The sequence below is a fragment of the Cibotium barometz genome, chromosome 22, assembly GCF_041138505.1.
Source record: "Cibotium barometz isolate CiBa-2024 chromosome 22, ASM4113850v1, whole genome shotgun sequence".
NCBI lineage: Eukaryota > Viridiplantae > Streptophyta > Polypodiopsida > Cyatheales > Cibotiaceae > Cibotium > Cibotium barometz.
The window spans coordinates 37,615,118-37,632,918 of record NC_141067.1 but is presented as its reverse complement, the minus strand read 5'-3'; positions in this window follow the sequence as shown (position 1 = coordinate 37,632,918).

Sequence of the window (17,801 nt, the reverse complement as noted above, 5' to 3'; positions counted from 1 at the left end):
AGAAGTCAAATTGAAAGTTTTTAATTTTAATAGAGATTGTGTTTAAGATTCAATGTGTATTAGATTGAAAAATTTATTCGATTTATTATTTTCTAGGGCACCTAAACTCATAATAAGCACATTGGGAACACTCCATCCTCCACTCCTCCAAAACAAAACTCCACTCCTCGAAAACAAAACTCCACATCAGTTTTTCATTTTGCTTGTAAGTTATCATAACGTAAATGATAACTTTTAAGTTTGTAATGAAGCTTTAGTTAAAATTCTAAACAAGCACTATCATTGCTATAGGTTCCATTACAAACTGACAAAAGCTCATGTGGATGGAGAGTCGTAAAACACATGAAGATATATGTAATCAAAATTTCCACGAGATATATCAAAAAGAGTAGCTATGAGTATTTTTGATCGACACATCAAAAAGAGTTGTAAAACATTTAAATATTTTCTTTAAACTTTTATATCCTAATATATACTAAGGTTTTGGTCATGATTGTTTGCAGTTCACAATTTTGTGTTATACAGACACATACATTTGGTGGGTGAGAGCAAAGGTAATCCGACTAATGTGCAAAAATCATGTAAATATTCCCGCAGAACCAGATTCACCACACCACCACCACCACCACCATCAAACCCACCTGTGATGGAAAAGAAGCCATCGAAAAGGAAAGGACCTATGATGTCTCGGTTAAAATTCGGGAAGAAGAAAACGACAGATGCGGAGAAGGGAAAGGCTTCTTCACAACAAAAACAATCGAAGGAAAAAGATGCCAAGTCAAAGAAAATCTCTAAGAAATTGAAGTCCAAGCAGACCAAGGAAGGTGAAGAGGCCAAGGCTTCTAAGGACACTGACCCTCCAAAGTATATAGTCTTTTGTTCTCATACATTGTAACCAACCAATTTGTATAGATATATTGTTTCTCATTTTACATTATTCATCTTGTCTTAATAATAATGTTGAAAAACTATTTTGCAAAATGAATCGACAAGACGAGATAGAAGGGTGCAAAATTGTATTGTACTAAGAAAACTTTAGGATTACAGGGGCAAACATTTCATGCAACTAAAAGTATTTTCGGACCTTCTTTCCACCATAGTACCATCTACCTTAAATTTATAGTCTAATGGTATGGAATCTAATAAAAATTCCATGGATGTACGCACATCCCTCAATGTCCATTTTGTATTTATAGGGATGACTCTATTATTACCATCACTCATAGGGATGACTCTATTATTACCATCACTCAATGTCCATTTTGTATTTATAGGGATGACTCTATTATTACCATCACTCAAGCTGATTGTTAGGTCATACTACACTAATTTTCCCTCTAAGTCCAATGGCATCACTCCAAGACACTGCTACCATACACGCGTTCAATACACGCGATAAGTTACGGGCGCGTGTATGGTCGCGCATGTATATGAGTAGTATTGGGCGCGTGTATATTGGCATCTAAATTTGCGTGTATTGAAGTTTCAAAAACGCATCTACTAGCACGTCTATATTGGCATCTAAATTCGCATGTATACTGGTTTCAAAAATGCGTGTATCAGTGCGGGTATATACGATTATGCAATTTTGGTACTTTGATTCTCTTTTGTGTGGCAAGTTCCTGACAACACTAGCCTAAAAAGACAAGGACTGGGTAGTGAGCTGTCCTTGCTCTTTGTCTTCCCCCTTGAGCTACCCCAACAACCTGCCTGGGCCTCAACGCCGCCTTGAGCTCCTCCTTCTGCCACACTAGGAAAGACAGTGCCATATTGTGGCTTTTTTGACTATGGATCACTAGCCTCGTGTGTTCTTTCCATGTTATGCTATGCTCATGCTAGTCCTCCTCTAAGCTAATGGTGATGCTTCTCGTTCTTCCCTTGTCTTAACCCCGATGTATAGCCATACTTCCTCTGTCTTTCTATCAAGCGGGTGCAAAGCTGCCCCAACAATCTACTCAGGGGGCCATCTATTTAAGAGTGTCCCAATGGAGGTTTTCTCTAGGGAGGGTATGATTTGAAGCAATAGTAACATATGCATGAGTGAAATGGCATCCACTTGCCCAGGAACGATTTGAGGAAAGATGGCACAATTAGGACAATTTGGTGACACACGTTATCCTATATCGCGCTATCTTTCCATTGTTTCTTTAGCATCCCACACCAACCTGCACCTGTATCATGCCGTTGAATTTTGTGTAAAATTATCTATTCTCCTAGAGTGGTCTCCATAAATTGCATGTACATATGAAATTTTGTACTGTATCATGTTCCACCATATCTGTATGATGAATTGCATGTATACACGCAAATATACACAGGCCCGTTACTTTTTTTCTACAAGTCATTTTTAGCATCTAGGAGCACGGGTATGAGCCCGATCCCTTGTAGTGCATCCAAGTCCCTCTACTCTTTTTCCATCGTCTGTACTCTAAGCTAATGTACAAGGTTTTCCAAGAGATTTTGTATTCCATCACCACAGATTCAATGCAAGCATTCCATTTTATAAGATCACCCCTATGGATGACTTCATTCACTTTCCATTCTGCTCCAACTGCATTATCCAAGTCAGACTTAGACATATGTGTAGATAGCCATATTGCTTTTGTCCTCTTCATGTTTTCTTCTTGAAAACATGCCACAAATACATGAAGAGGTATAAACCATGATAGCCTAATCCTCTTATAAATCCTTCCTACTTTCATAGTCTTATGAATATCCAAGGCAATCTTGGATTTAAATGCTAATAGAGTACCTTTGTTTGCTAAGTCCCAATCTAAAGAATTTAGGCTTGGTATAGTCAAACTCTCGAGTCTTCCATGAGCTTCTGGTCTAATATACTTAGTGTTGTATAAAAATATATGTTTATCAATGAGAAAAGAAGATGGTTGATCGAAAAATAATACTTTTCCAAGATCATCATGCATGGCTTCAAAAGTCCTGGTGAATGACTCCACTGGTCACCACTCAATGCTTGTTGATGGAGAAACATCTATCACATATACAACACATGTGAATAAGCCATAGAATCATAAGAACATAAGTAACATTATAAAAAATATCTTACAATCAGCTTGTAATACAGCTGTGCTGCTAGAGTAGTTCCTTCCACGATGGCGATCCTGTTGGGGCAGCAAGGCAAGCGGCCAGCTGGCTACCTAGTTGCTTGCCACTTGGTGATGTTTATATATATATATATATATATATATAAGGTGGTTCCATGCCACATTGTAATGCCTCTATGGCCTTTATCAAGATCTTTTGAAACACCGGAATCCACACAAATACCACGTCTCATCACCATGGCTATTATGCCCAAACCCCTTGCGATGTAGAGACATACGGCCATTCCAAATCTACACAATACATCCAAACTCAAGCACAAAGAGCAAATTATAATTAGGTGGTGTCCCTTGTAAATTTCAATATTTACAGTCTAGATTGGGCTCTCTCTCCACGTAAACCAGCATATGTACATCTATTTCCACCAGAGGCTCATCACAACCCTATCATTGACATCCTCATACTCTTCCACCTCTTATTTGCACACATCCAAGACACCCTCTTGACAAATAGAAAGCTCATACAATAAAAACTTCAAGTCTCAAGCAGCTGCTCCAAAGAAAAATGCATGTACTAACTCACTGCAAAGCCATTCAGTCTGTACATTTGCCAGGGCATTCAGGGCAAAGTTTTATTGCATACCATGCATCCCATATGTACACGGACTCAAAACACCTTTACAAAATTTTTCCTGACATACTTTGCCCAACCCCCAGCCTGCTGAATCATTCATGATATGATCAGCAGCAAAAAGCATTTCAAGACCTAAATCCATATCCAAAAACTGCCCTTCATCTGAAATCTCATCTTCAAATACTGCATCCTGTACAATCACCATCAAACGTGCATAATACTTCTTCAGCCTATATCCATTTACCCTGGAAGCATGTAAAGTCCCATCTAAATTTGCCAATTGATAGGTACCATTTGCAAATCCTTGCATCACCAAGAAAGGTCCCTCCCACTTAATTTGAAACTTCTTATGAAAGGAATTATCCAGCCTGCTATTATAACGTAATACCAAGTCATCCTTCATAATTCCTTTGCTTTTAATTTTCTTGTTGATCTTCTCCAACGTCCTTGTCTGCATATCTTCATAATGCTTCAAAGCATTATCCCTGTTCACCTGTGCTTCTTGTAAATATAATAGCCGCTCTTTAAGGGCATCTTTAGGCTCTTCCAAAAGCTTTTCCAACATTTTAACAGCTGGTATCTCCACCTCAATAGGCAATAAGGCTTATTTCCCATAAACAAGATGAAATGGAGTGAAACTAGTACCAGTCTTAATTGCTGTCTTGTATGCCCACAAGGCAGCATGCAACTCTAGATCCCAATTCTTGCCTTGTCGCTCTGTCACCTTAGATAAAATCTTGATCAATTCACCATTGAAACGCTCATTCAAGCCATTACACTGTGGATAGTAAGGTGTGGTAAAACTGTGACGACTGATCTTCATCTTTGTACACAAATAGTCCATAAGCTCTGCTCTAAAACCTGGACCCTGATCAGAAAGCAATTCCAATGGCACACCAAATTTACAACAAATATCCTGATATACAAACTTTGCCACTTCCTTAGCAGTAATTTGTTTCACTGCCTTTGCTTCCGCCCATCTAGAAAGGTAGTCAACTGCAGTCAAGATGTAGCACTTCCCTCGGCTAGTAATAGGCAATGGTCCCACAGCATCAATTCCCCATTTTTCAAAAACATCATAAGCAAGAATTGTCTTCCTCATTTCAAGCCTTAATATCCGTCTACTATGAGCTTGGCATTGTTTGCATGACCTGCACCAATGATTAACATCCTTATGTACACTTGGCCATACATAACCTGAATCCTGCAAATCTTTATGTAAAGTAATCTTTGAGGCAAAATGTCCACCGCATGCTCCTTCATGGTTTTCCTTAAGAATTTTGTAGATTTCTTCCTTCCAAGGTACCCGTCGCATTATCAAGTCAATTCCCTTCAAATTCAAAGCATCACCAACCATCACATACCTTGCAGCTTTCCTGATGAAACCATATTTTTTTGATTTTTCAATACCACTAGGAATCATCCCTGTTAACAAAAACTCCTCAACATCCTGTAAATTCTCCCTGCCACAATAAAATGATGCATGAGCTTTAAGAACAACAACTTCACCAATCATTCCCTGAGCTGCTTCATGAGCCTCCTCATTATGGCCTCGATCCACATGCTTAAGACTCCAAGCTTCAAATTCCTTCAACAAACCTTTAATCTTGAAACACATCTCTTTGAGTGACATATTCTTTGACTTCCAAACTCCCAACACCTGTTTTACCCCACAAGCAATGCATCTCCTCGAATGCGAATCCTGTGTACACGATGCTTTAAATATATTTGCAATCCAACTTCCAAAGTCAGATACTCCGCTTCATTGTTGCTATGTGCATCCACCTTAACACCCTTCTTAAAAACAAGGTAACCCTGTGGATCATAAAGCACCAAACCTCTTGAGGCTGCATCATGGCTTTTCCTGTAGGAACCATGAAAATATAATAAGTGTGCATTCACCAACTCAGCCGCATCCTCAACTGGCTTCTTGATGGTCTCCTCCTTTATAAGAAGAGGACTCTCCTTATATGTCAATAGATCAGCTAAGGTAGCCCTGGTACTCTCTTCCACCAAGAATAAGAAAGTAAACTCCTGCAACTCAATCACCCACTTCATCATAGCCTTAGATAAATTTGTGCCATTTATCAACTGAGGCAAAAAAGTGTAGCTCGTCAAAAACACAAAGGGGCGAGGCAATAAGTAATGGCGGAACCGCCTACATGCATACATCACACTAACCATAAAAAGTTCCACCTCTGATAACAACCTTTCTCTAGCAAGTTTTACCCTGCTAGCACAGTAGATTGGTTGCATATAATATGATTCTTTCCCCTTCTGTAACAACATAGCTCCAATTGCATCTTCACTGAAGGGTTGACATAAAATACCTGTTCCCAGTTAGGCGCCTGCATTGTAGGAATAGCACCCAACACCTCTTTCACTTTTTGGAAAACTACCTCACACTCCTTTGACCAATGTAAAGGATCATGCTTTGCTGCTTGCTGCAAAGGATATAACAACTGTGAAGATAGAGAGATGAATCGAGCCATATACTTCACCTTTTGCACAAAAGTAGTCAATTGCTTTGTATTCATTGGTGTAGGAAGAAGAAGAGGAGACTTGACTTTATCAGGATCTGGATCAATACCATTCTCTGAAACAACATGGCCCAAGAGCTTCACCCTCGGTTGAGCCAAAAAACACTTTTTTGGATTTAATTGACCACCACACTCATCATAACGCTGAAAAACTGTAGCCAGCCTATCACAATGCTCTTGCCTGGAGCTGTATATACAAAAATCATCAATAAAATCTTTGACAAACTTGCCCAAAAAAGGAGATAATACCCAATTTGCCCTTTTCTGATAGTAGGCTGGCCCATTCGTCAATCCAAAAAGAAGGACTTTGTAGCAGAAATAGCCCCAAGGTGTAATGAAATTCGTCTTGCGCTGATCTTCTTCTGCAATCTTTAATTGAAAATAACCTGAAAACCCATCACAAACACTATACCTTTCATATCTAGCCACCACAGTATCCAAGATCTCATCCAAAAAAGGTAGGGGGTAAGGATCCTTTTTCGTAGCAGCATTCAAGGGCTTGAAATCCACACATATACGCCACCTGCCATCCTTCTTTGGACTCACCACTGTAGGACATACCCACTCAGCTGTGTCCACTTGTGTAATGAAACCTGCACTCAATAGCTTATCAACTTCCTCTCTCAGGGCCTGCATTTGTTCTCGTCCCATCCTGCGAAGCTTCTGCCTAACTGTTTTTACATCTTTTTTCAATTCAATCCTCAAATCTGGCCCTTTAAATCCTCGAATCTCCTTATAAGAGGTGATGAACAATTCTGGAAAATGAGACAGCATATTAGCATACCTAACTTTTTCTCCACTCGAGAGATCCGACTCAGCATTCCTTCAATCAGCTCCTGCTTCTTCTTCACTTCTATCTTTGGCTGCAATAATTCCTCGATCACTTCATACGACCCCAAGGTATCTTCTCCCTCAGCACCCACTTCATGCACTTCTTTATCTTCATTACCTTGTTGCTCTGATACTAGGAAAGCCACATCTACCTCTTCTTCGCTCTAGAATCAGAAGTCGATGAATCCATCTCCGATTCAGAAGTACTGGTGGTAGTTTCCTCTTCACTCAAATCCTGTGGCCTCTCCCACACATCATTCAAAGATCTCCTACTATGCATCTCAAAAGATTTTTTATTACCCCGCTTATTATGCAAAGAAATGGTCCCATACCTCCAGTCTTGTACTGCACCCACCACTCGCAACCAGGGTCATCCAAGAATAATTGGAAAAGCACCAAGACCCGCAGGCATCACATGAAAATCTACAGTAGCTTTAACATTAAAAGCTTCAATTTCCAACTCCTTTACCATACCAAGACATTTTACCTTTTGATGATTAGCCATCCTGATTTGAAAACCAAAAACCCCAGACACCCTTAAGCCTGACTTCTCCACACATGATTGAGTAATCACACAGATTTGAGCTCCTCCATCTATATAGGCCTGACCAAGGTTCCTACCTTTACTCCACACCTCCACAATAGGGCAAATATCTGGAAGCTCTTCTAAAGATAGTACTTTGACTGACCTCTTCTCTGACTCCTTTTCCATTGGATTCACAAGTCCCTTCCATTGCCTTCTCAATTTTGGCACCATCTCCCAAAGGTGATGTTGGCCTTCCTGTCACCATATCAGATTTTAGGTTATAGCTGGTTTGCCCATCCCCCAGTGGGAAGTCTGACACCTGGAACCTTCTACGAGGCTTCCGTTTCCTTTTGGCTTTCACATCTTCTCCTTCCTGCTGCTTCCCCTTCTTACGGCTGGGTCCAGCTACTCCTTTTCCTTCTCTTTCATCCGTTGTGCACTTGCCAAAGGGCATCACATCCCCTTCTTCTCTCACTTGAACATTCTCCAGAGTAACAACATTCACGACCTTTGCCTTCCCCTTCTCCTCAGCTGTGATTCCACTGGGGCCTACTTGATCCCTGATATCAATACCATAGTCGTTTGACCTGTCAGGTAACTGTGAAGGTAGTGGGTACATATCACCACCCATTCGCTGAGGCTTATCACAATCTGTACTTAGATGTCCAAGCTCACCACAATTCCAGCATGTAGGGATGAAACGACGCCCCCTACCACGACCATGTCCATACCCTGCTTGTCCATCTCCCCCTTCTTGATTATTGCCTCTACCTCTACCACGTCCACCACCTGTACTTCCCATTAACTTTAAGCTCAAATTCTTCATAAGATCAACCATCTGTTTCATATCCTGTCGCAATCCCTCATCAAAACCTACCGGAACCATAGGTACTCCTTAACTAGCTTGTGGTACCATCTGCATAGCCTCGGCTTCAGCGGGCTTCATCCTCTCAATCAATGCATTCATGGGTGTAGCCTCCACTCTACGAATCTCCGGCTGTGCTACAACTGGAATCATCCCCAGCTGATTCATCCGTTGCAACTTCGCATCCTTTGATTTGGCAATCTCCACCGCATCCTCATAAGACTTGGGCTTCTTTAATTCCACCTTCCAGCGATGACGAATACTCCTCTTAAGCCCGGCTACAAACTTGTTTTTCTTCATCATGTCAGGAGGTACCTGGTCTTCCCCTAAAGCCCTGCATAAAGTCTACCACAACAAAGAGAATTTCTTCACATAATCATCAATTGATTCAAACTCACCCTGTATCAAAGCTTGCACCTCATGCCAAACCTTGTCGGGGTCTTCTACCTTCTTAAACCTGTTGCTAAGTGTTGTCTTTAATCCATTCTCAGTCATATCAATATGTGGAACAGCAACCCTCAATGACTCCTCATAAGCTCTGTACCAGGTCCTTGCATCCCCTTTCAAGCAGATGCTCAGTAGCCGTAACACCTGTACCGACTCATTGATGTGGTTGCTTATGCATGCAACCTCCATCCTTTCCAAAAAATCTACCACATCCTCATTAGGACCACCATAAAACTCTGGATAAGACATCATTTTAATCCCCAAACTTCACCTCAAATCCCAAGAAAACACCTTCCCTGAAACCCTCAACTCCTAGGGCATACACCCTTGTAAACTGAAGAAAATAGCAGAGCTATCCTCAGTGGGGGCGCCAAAAAGATGTGAGGCGGAAACAAGGAAACAAACACAGGGCCTCTATAGCCTTCCGGCTCACAAACTTTGAATATAACAACAAAATGGGGGCAACAGAGACGATATGATAGACGTCTCACCACATCTCTCTCTTATCCCACACAAACCAAAGAAAAGACAGCTTCAATGGCTCACACATCTCATTATCAAGGCCTTTTATCTGTCGGCAAGGCTAAGCCACTCACATATCATCAACACAAACCCTATTTGTCCATTTACAAGGGGTCATCCATCACATATAGCTTTTTATCAATTGACAAGGCTTCAACCCACTCTTCCTCGCACTCTCCTTTTATCACACCCTCACACTGCAATAACACTTCACTCCCCAACACATACGCACGCACCCCATTTGCTCAACATGCACATATACACTCATCGTGATATGCAGCCCCTCACCGCTCTCTACTCTCTCCATTTCCTCATGCAACCAATCAACATGGATATCATTCAGAAGTGTTGCTAGATGATTAGGGTATGCCTTACGAGAGCCATGTTGCCTCCGAAAGAGAGCTCTTTCTACTTGCCTTTTTGTCGTTGCATCCTCATATCTTGTAACCCATCTGCTCATCACATCACTATTAAGGATGCAAGTGAAATTGAGATCATCAATCAATGTTCTGTTAATTACTTTACTCTGTCCTTTTCCTTGAGGCACAATAGAGGTCATCCTCAAGTCCTCTTCATTGCTCCATAGTCGTGGCAAAGAGCTGTCCACCTGACCAAGAAATTCTGAAATATATACAAGAGACTCTTGTATCAACCAACCCTCGGCCATGCTTCCTTTGGGCCTTGCACTTTGCCTCACAAAGTCTTTTAAGGTCTTCATAAAGCGCTCTAGGAAGAACATCCAACGTGCATGCACAGTGCCACATAAAGCAATTTCGTCCACTAAATGCACAATGAGATGTAGTTGACTTGTGAGAATGGTTCGCGGAAAAGTCTCCTCTACCAAACAAACCACCTCCACTGCTATAACACGCGCATCATCCAACATGGCTGGATCAATTGCTTTGGAACTAACATATCTGAAAAATAAATGAATAGTACGTTATACCTCATGCACGTTCATTTTGCAAGGTATAATGAAGGGTGATCTGACATGGGTTTTACATACCTCACAAGATTGCCCATCTTATAAATACATTTTTTCAAACTCTTATTTGCACAATGGTCGATGCTAGTAGGTAGTATGAACTGCGCACATAAGAGCACATGTATGTATGGTTTATGGCATTACAAAATTTAATTTCAACGTATAAGACTTGGAAAACACTTACTTGGAGCATCTTGTGCCAATCGTGGGACTTCAACCCATATAGTTTCTCAACGCCTCTTTTCTTAGTGGTTGTAAATGCTCCCTTCAATGATCTCATGCATCCAGTGGGAGTACGCAAAGTGGTGATGGCCTGCTTTACCTGCTTCTCCTCTTTCTTTGATATAATCCATGGTGCAGGCGGAAGACAAACGTGCCCACCCTCCTCTCGTGGCCAAGCTTGACACATACGTCCTGCGACCCGCAAGTCCTCCCGTATGCTAACATTGTCTCGTTTATCAATAACATGTTCCCAAATACCAGATCCCACATTCTTGAAGATGTGCATGGGATCAAGAAGATGGTTGATCTTAAGATGGGTCCAATATGGTAGCCGAAAAAAAATGGAGTACCTACACAAGAGATTGCTCTATGTGATCTTTAATCCAATTAGAGACTACACAAAACAAGATTGAAAAACATTACTATACCTGTTCATGCCATCTGGAGGAAGAATATTTGTAGACTCCCAAAAACGCCTCCAATCTTTTGCATGAAGTGTTTGTGGAGGAATGTTACTCTTACTAGCAACATATTTAGGATGATTTGATGGGAGAAATCGATGATGATTATTGAATATGGTCTTACACAAGCCGTCAGCATACTCATGTACTAACGAAGGGCCACAAACAGGACATGCATGTTTACCCGATGTTTTTAAACCTGTTAAAATATAAATATAAGTTAGAATAATAAAGTCAATAGTTATAATTAATATAGCTAATAGTATTAGAGTAGGGAGGTAATTAGAATTCTTACCAGAACAATCGCTGTATCCTGGAAAGTCATGCATTGTCCACATCAACACTGCCTTTAAGTCGAAGTGTCGAGAGGAGGGAGGCCTACTAATGTCCACCACCGCAACACCTCTCCATAGTTCCTCCAATGCATCAATCAACAGATCGAGATAAACATCCATATGCTTGACTTTATGTTTCCCTGGAATTAGAAGGGATAACATAAGATGTCCCTTCTTGATCGCCATTGATGGTGGAAGGTTGTAATTCACCAACATAGCTGGCCACATGGTGTATGCAATGCTTTTGAAACCAAATGGATTCACTCCATCCATACCTAGGCCAAGTCTCAAGTTTCTGGGTTCTGTTTTAATGCTGGGCCACTCATCTTCAAGCAGGAGTGTCTGCGGGAATTCTCCACATGCCATCATCCAATTGATGTGAGGAATGCCATGACATGAGCTCTGCTATAGATTTGCACTTGAACATGTGTTTGATAATAGGAATTATAGGAAAGTGTCGCAAGACTTTACGAGGTACATCAAAACTCTTCACATCTGTTCTATACCTTGCTTCACCACACAAGTGGGACAATGTCGAGCCTCCTTATGCATCCCACGAAAGAGAATGCAATCATTGACGCATGCATGTATGCGATCATAATCCAATCCTCCAAGAGATGTCACATAGCGCCTCGCTATGTCTCTTGAGGTGGGTAGTCTATTCCCCTTTGGAAGCATGTTTGATAATAGCCTGCATCCAATATCATTAAAGAGTCCTAAACCCTAAACCCAAAACCACTAATTCAAATTTGCAAGTTAGAATGCTTACTTCAATAATGCGTCAAGACTTGCATTGCTCCATCCATAAACTGTTTGTATATTGAGTAGTTCAAGTGAAGCACGTAAAATAGAGAATGTGCACCTTTCAAAAACCGGTGTCGATGAAGCCTTGTAAAGATGCTCTTGTTCCATATCATCGTCGTCCATACCTTTGGGATCATCCCTAAAAAGATACCGCACCATATCATCAAACACTTCCTCTTCCACAACTTCGTGGGGTGCAGGGCTATTGTCATCCCTTTTCTACTCATCTCTGACAATAGATCCCGAAGCTCCACCATCATCTCGTCGACGCTTTTGCATGCTCTCACCACGCGTAGGGAACCATGTTAGGGTGTGGTACTACATCCTGCTTCAATTAGAGTATATATGTTACAATTCCATTAATTTAATTTGGATACCATGAGTCATTCGAATACTATCAATTTACATCTACTCACCTCTAAACCTGTTTGATTCCATTCTCCATACATGGAGATGTGATTCAAGGTAATTCGATGCGCTCGTACAATGCATCCTTGCCATCGATATTACACATACACTTGATCCTTTATCCCAACCACACATCGCGATTACAATGACGCATTGTCTCATCCTCACTAGAACTGCTTGAGGAGGTCGATGACATCCTATGTACAAAAGAGCAAACACAAAATCATAATCAGTTTTTAATGAAAGTATAAAAATTTCTATAAATCGCGTGTAACAGCGCGTCTATATCCTTAAAATTACGTGTATCAGCGCGTCTACATCCTTAAAATCCCATGTATAAACGCGGCTACATCCTGCAAATCGCGTGTATAAACGCGGCTACATCCTGCAAATCGCGTGTATAAACACGGCTACCTCTTAAAAATCGCGTGTATAAACGCGGCTGATTTATTATACATGCAAAAATACACGCGCTGTTACACGCGACGATCTGTGTATACCTAAAATAACCTGCCTTCTCCAAATAAACATTCTCAAACTAAGATTTTCTCTCTTTCGTCACCGCCTTTTCCAACAGAGCACTAAACCTAAGTGCAAGGAGCAGACAAGGAGCACACACGGGTGAAGGAAACCAGCCAAAAAGAAGACTCAGTTTTTCAGAGGTGAGTCAGTTTGTCCTTTGTCTTGTCTCTTTCCTTCCATTTGTTTATGCTATTGTCTCTTTCCTTTATGCGTTTATCTCCGTCCTTCTCCTTCCTCTGGTAGTACTTTTGTGAACGATTGTGACAGTGGGCTTTTTTTATAGGGATGATTTGTCGGGGTCGGTCGCTTTCAAATTTTTTTCTTGCATATTCCGCGTGTAGGAACGCGTGTATGTCTGCGTGTATCCTGTCTGGCACAGACGATCACACGCGTGTATGTCTGCGTGTATCCTGTCTGCACAGACGATCACACGCATATACACGCATTTTTGGATGGGTGTATACACGCGACTGTGTTTCACCCATGCTTGCGATCTAGGTTCTTCAGAGAGATGATCCCATCTACATATGGCTTGCCTTCACAAAATCATATGTGCTAGCTTGCATTTGTGCTTTGATGCAATCATGTATATACTTTTATTTTTGTAGATTCTTTATGGATCCAGGTTCTTCATCCGATCCATTTGCATACGGCACTTGGATGATGGAGATGCTAAATCATTTTGGGCACCATCCTGGTCTAGTTGAGCTTACAAAGTACATGTATGCCCATCCCCCTCCTGGATTGCCTGGTATCTATACCCCGCCCCCGAGTATCCATGTCACTCCACTGCCGTCTATGCCTGCGAGTCCGACGAGATGGCATGCAGCTTCTCCTCTTCCACACCCACCGAGGAGACATACCCCATCCCAGAAACGCTCACGCACACCCTCCCAGGCACTGTCACGTCAAGGCTCACAGCCACCATCACGTACTCCCTCAGAGCCACAGTCACGTAGACAATCCCCCAGTCGTGACTCCACCCGCAATACAGAGGAGAGCAAATGCCGCAGTAGGAGGAGTGGGAGTTGAGGATGTGGCGGGTGCTTTGGTGGGGGAGGTAGTAGGGCACGCGGTGAGAGAGGAGATAGAGGGAGAAGAGTTAGAGGAGACAGTGAGGATGAGGAGGAGGTGAGAGAGGTGGAGGGAGTTATCTACTATGATGTGACAGATAAGGGCGGGATAGTGATGGATGCGAGGGGGAAAGAGGTAATGGAGTACATGCATGGGGTAGTATCAAGGGGGAAAGAGGTAATGGAGTACATGTATGGGGTAGTATCAAACTTGTATAGAAATTGTTTTATTAGATTTAAAGATCAAAATAGCTGATTAGTTGGGGAGGTGATAGATGCTGTACATAGTCGGTACCCCAATCCCCCACATGCGACATTCTTGGATGTATAGGGAAGGACGCGAATAAGGGAGATCTTAAGTAATAAAAGATCTCACCTTAAGAAACTCGCGTACGATGATGCGCTAAATGTAGCTGCGGGTGGCTATCCTACCGAGAAACCTGCCACTGCGCACAAACGTGAGTGGAAGGAGGCAAAGAAATAAGCAGAGGGTGGCGTGAAGAGAGCAGGCAGCATGTGGAGGCACGACGGATCCAGATGGAGACCATTGGATCTTCGCATTTCGGATCTGGCGACGTTGAGTCATGGGAGGCAGAGTTCGTAAGTATCTTGCCACTTTATTTGATTGTTTACTTAATTCATTGATTCTATGATTGTTTTAATCTTACAAATTGTGTTGATTTATGATACAGCGATGGGTTACGGGGAGGAAGCCCACAGCCCATGATACTGGGTATACTCGCCGGCATAGCAGACGTGACATGTGGGCCCTCTTCAGAGCCGAGGGACGTATTACGGACGCGCAGTTTGAGATGGCCATGAGACCATACAGTCGACAGGTACTTGAAAACTCTAAACGAATGATTTTAGTTTATTGAATTACATATATATATACTTATATACTATATATTACTTGAACAGGCACAAGCTGCTGCTGCACCTGCTGATGATCCAGCCGTCGCCACTGCAGAGGGTGGACTGCAGAGGGTGGACATGAGCACTACTCATCGGACATTCCGACCGATGTGAGCTCATCTGATCATGGAGGGAGCAGCGAGTCATCATCTGGGTCTGAGTAGTACTCAGACTTATAGTATCACATTCCATATTGAGGTTGTGGTTGTATATATATTTTTGTAACTGAAGCCATGGGCTACTTCGACATATGGACTCCCTTGTATATATGTGTACACATAAAATTTTGAGAGTAATATTGAATCGTGAATTGATAGTATTGCATTCATGTCTGTCTTGAATCGTGTATTGACAATGTATGCATTCATGTCGTTCTTGTCTTAAATCTTCCTCGTGGATGGTGCAATGCACCCAAAAAAAATAATCCAGAGAGTGTTATTGGGTGTTCGAATGCTGGAACAGCATTCAGGTATCAAATAGCACTCTCTGGATTTTTTTTTTGCTCTCTGTTCGCGTGTATAAACGCGTTAACTCTGCAAAAAGTCGCGTGTATATACGTGGATACTCTGTGGAATGCACGTGTATAAGCGCAGCTAAACTGACAAAATGCGTGTATACTCCCTCGTATCAGCGCGTCTAAGCGCAGCTATATACACGCTTTTACACGCATGTCCCTGGCCGCGGTGATACACGTTGTCGTGCCATGGCACGTCTATGGTGTGAAACCATGCATATGAGGCCATTAAATGCAAATCCAGATGCATGGGATTAAGTAACACTATATTCCTGAGTTTGGGAATTTTCCAACTCCCATTTTTTGAATACTAAAAAGGTGGGACCTGGATAACATGCCTATAAGTTTTTCAAAACCATATCATGTGACCTATTGTTGGAAAGCGCTTGGAAAATGGAATCTACTGAGCTATAGAGCACTCAATTTGGAGTAACGGTGTTCAAGTTATGATTAATCCAAAGATTTGACCACGTGTCCCAAACTTATGGGAAATTCCCATATTCCCCAATATGGTGTTAAGTGCCATGACTTGAGTCATTATATGATGCCTAAGTACATATGTTCATATTGTAAATGAGGTTTAATAAGACGAGCTGAGACTGAGTCAGGTCTCAAAGCCTGTGTACATAACGGGTGTAGCAGGTGTTTTAACACTTGGATAGTGTGATGTTTTTAGTGGAGGAAAAGGGCAGTCTTTTGCTGTGCAGATGCATGCTTAAAGGCCACACAAACAGTGGAGAAATGTGTGAGTTTTTGTGAAGTGCACAGGCTGATAAGGAGCCATTTTGGAGGGCACATAGCAGGATCTGGGAGTGCCTCATGGGTATGTGATGAACTGAAGAGTTGTGGTCAGACATGCTATGAACAACTTCCTAGAAGGAAATTTTTGCAGAGGAGCTACAGTTTGAGATCTTTTTAGCACCCAAGGTGGGTACTTTTCATCTGGAATAGCTACAGATGATAGATGGCTAGTTTGAAGCGGCTTTTGTGTGCACATGATGAGCATGCTGTGGTGAGACCCAGGTGACTGGACATAGGTGGTCATATGGAATTCAAGGCCATGAAGTTGGATTGGTGATCGGGTGCGTGAGCGGTGAGATATGGACACACCAACTGGGGCACCTTTCATGATGTGCAGAACGGCATAGCTTCCATGGATACCAGCACCACCACTAGCTATGGTGGGTTTCCTAAGGCCTTCAGTAATGGCGCTTCCTCTGCTGCCGAAAATGGTCATGAAATCAACCATGGCTGGCAGAAAGTTACCAATCCAAAGAAGAACAAGCGGCATGAGGCGAGATCCAACAAATTAGGCCAACCTGATGCTGCCGGATCTTTGCGCGGCGTCGACGGGCCGGAGAGCAAGGTTTTCCATGCTCTGGAGCGAGAGGCGGAGGAGAGAAGATCTCACAGGGAGGCCCTCCTTCGAGCGGCGGCAATTGGAGCATCCACACCAACCAATGCGCAATCAGATAGCGAAGCTGATGAAGAAAATCATCACCAAGCAGAGGGCAACTGGCAGACGCAAGGTGGCGGCTTGCGTGGCAATAACACGAAGGATGTTTTTTAAAAAACGGAATATCCGAGTATTAAGCTGGAAAAAAGGAGGCGCAAGCGTATTTTAATTTTGGGAAATTTGAATTTTTAGCTGCAAAAGTGAAGGGAGCCCGATTCTCTTGCGGGAAATAGAAGATAACCAGGCAAAACGGCGCATACGAGTGGGGGAATATGCAGAAAGAGGGGCGAGAAAAAAAAACCAAAGCGCCTTCTTGCAGAATATATTTGTGTTAGGAATTGAATTTCTGTTCAAGCCTTCTAGGGGTTTGAATTAGAGAGTATTTGAAGCTCCTTCTAATGATTCCATTTCTAAAAATTCCAAGAAAATGAACGAGATGCTGCCTGGCGAGTGGAATCAGGGCATTTTTCAGATCATGGGATTGAAAAATGTGAAGCTTTTGCAAAATTCGGATTATTCCTTATATAGAGAAGTTTTTTTTAATAAATATGATTTCTAAATCGTAAAAGCTTTGAGAGGATGGAGATTTGAGTATATAAGTTTTTTTTTAATTCCCTTTTGTAATCTTAAATAACCATGGTTTTGGAGAACTTCTTGGATTTGTGATCTTTGAAAGTTGTAA